This window comes from Berghia stephanieae, unplaced genomic scaffold, assembly GCF_034508935.2.
Source record: "Berghia stephanieae isolate SIO BIC M18660-M18661 unplaced genomic scaffold, UCSD_Bste_1.3 scaffold6293, whole genome shotgun sequence".
Lineage (NCBI taxonomy): Eukaryota > Metazoa > Mollusca > Gastropoda > Nudibranchia > Aeolidiidae > Berghia > Berghia stephanieae.
In genome coordinates, this window is record NW_027627837.1 from 1 (window position 1) to 2,388 (window position 2,388).

General features: G+C 51.7%; 1 pseudogene; it reads left to right on the forward strand.

Annotated features, from left to right (window-relative positions):
• LOC144962137 (large subunit ribosomal RNA) lies at positions 1–1,116 on the forward strand (annotated as a pseudogene; the record flags this gene model as incomplete).
• Between the last annotated feature and the right edge of the window lie 1,272 nt (positions 1,117–2,388).

Below are 2,388 nucleotides of genomic sequence, written 5' to 3' on the forward strand. Positions count from 1 at the left end.
CCCCCGCAAATCACCCCAAAAGGGAACGGCTTGGTGAAACAGGGGGGAAAGAAGACCCTGTCGAGCTTGACTCTAGTCCGACTCTGTGAGACGTGGGGGGTGTAGAAATAGGCGGTAGCGTCTTCGGCGCGAAAAGTGAAAAAACCGCAACCCCCGCGGGACCCCACTTACCCGCGAGTGGGGACTCGGCGCCTTCTTGCAGGTAGGAGGCTACGAGGTTCAGACGCCAAGCCGCCGTCGCGTCGGGCTCGGGGAGCCCACCGACTCCCCCCGACGCGGTCACGACGGCGACAGCGACCCTCCGGGGGAACAGCCTCGGACGGGAGTTTGACTGGGGCGGTACATCTTCTAAAAGCGCAGCAAAGGGTGTCCCCAAGGGGGGCTCAGCGAGGACGAAACCTCGCGTAGAGCAAAAGGGCAAATGCCTGCTCGACCAGGATTTCAGTACGAATACGGGCCGTGAAAGCGGGGCCTATCGATCCTTTCGACGTTGGGATTTCAAGCGAGAGGTGTCAGAAAAGTTACCACAGGGATAACTGGCTTTTGGCGGCCAAGCGTTCATAGCGACTCGCTGATTGATCCTTCGATGTCGGCTTTTCCCCTATCATGCGAAGCAGAATTCGCCAAGTGTCGGATTGTTCACCCCGCCAACGGGGAAAACGTGAGCTGGGTTTAGACCGTCGTGAGACGGGTTAGTTATCCTACTGATGAAGCGCCCTTGCCACGGTAACCCTTGCTCAGTACGAGAGGAACGGTGATTGGGACCTCTGGTTCGCGCGTCCGGTCGTCAGGCCGATGGCGCCAGGCTACGTCCGTGGAGTACGACTGAACGCCTCTAAGTCGAACCCCCGCCCGGTGAGCAAGGGTGAGCTTAGCTAGGGCCCTGAGCGTGCAGGCAACATTAAGCCGGCAACCCTCGGTTCGTGGGCTAGTGCCGGACCGGCCCGCTCGTCACGCGCGCAGATCGTGGTGCGCGGGGCTGGGTCGGAAATCATCCACGTCCGTAGGGGCAAGAAATCGCGTGCGGACCACATTATTCCGTCGGGGTGTTGTAAGCGTTAGAGCTGTCCTGGTAACGGCGATCCGTTGAGACTAAGCCCCGGACCTGAGATTTCCCTCCAGCAGGTTTGTCGGCCACCTTTTCCCCCCGGCACGGGACGGCCCGGCCCGATCGGGCCCGCCTTCGAGTCCTTGCTCTGCTTTGGCTCGGCATGCTGGCGGGCGGCGCGCGGCGGCGGCGGGTGCGAGAGTGTCCATAACACGTATAAATACATTTACTTTACTTTACTTTACTTCTTCAAAGTTCTATCTCCTAGAACTTGGAGAATTTTTTTTTTTTCTCCACCTTCCAAGGCACTAATCCGTCCAGAGGCACTAATTTCCCTCCAGAGGCACAAAGTCCGTCCAGAGGCACTAATCCGTCCAAGGCACTAATCCGTCCAGAGGCACTTTTAGTTTTTCCTTCTTTGCTGTCTGCGAAGTAGAATTCGCCAACTGCATTTTTTTTTTTTTTTTTTTTTTTTTTTTTCATTTTTTTTATCCTTCCCTGGTCAGCCCCTTTAAATAATTAAAAGGGGCCCTTTCCCCTGCCGAAAGCGGAATTCGCCAACTGCTTTTATTTCAAAGTTCCCTTAATAACCCCCTTCTGAAAGCGGAATTCGCCAATGTTTTTGCCTTAATAGGCTTCTGGAACGGAATTCGCCCCAACGCATTTCCAATTTAAGTTCCCTTTTAGAATAGCTTCTGGCGAAGTTTTGGAAAGGTTCGCCAACTGCATTTCTTTTTAGTCCCTTAATAGGCTTCTGCGAAGCGGAATTCGCCAACTGCATTTTATTTTTTCCTTTACCAGGCTTCTGCGAAGCGGAATTCGCCAACTGCATTTTATTCAGTCCCTTAATAGACTTCTGAGAAGCGGAATTCGCCAACTGCATTTTTTTTTTTGTCCTTTAACAGGCTTCTGCGAAGAGGAAATTCGCCAACTGCTTTTATTTTTGTCCCTTAATAGGCTTCTGCGGAAGCGGGATTCGCCAACGTATTTTTTTTTTTTTTTATTTCCTTTTTTTTTTTTCATAATTTTTCTTTTTTTTTTTCGCGTCCCCTTAATAGGCTTCTGCGAAGCGGAATTCGCCAACTATATTTTAAACAAATCGGGTTCGCTGCGCTAGTTTGGGTTTGCGCATTAAAATTTATTTTTTTTTTTTTTAATTTTTGGGTCACCCTTGACATTGACCTCTGCGAAGCCCCAATTCGCCAACTGCATTTTGTAGAAATTCGTGCGTTTGCGCTACTTTTGACATTGCGCCGCATTTTCTCTCTCTCTCATCTCTCTTCTCCTCTTCTCCTCCCCCCTCTCATCTCCCCCTCTCTCTCACCCCTCTCTTTTCCTCT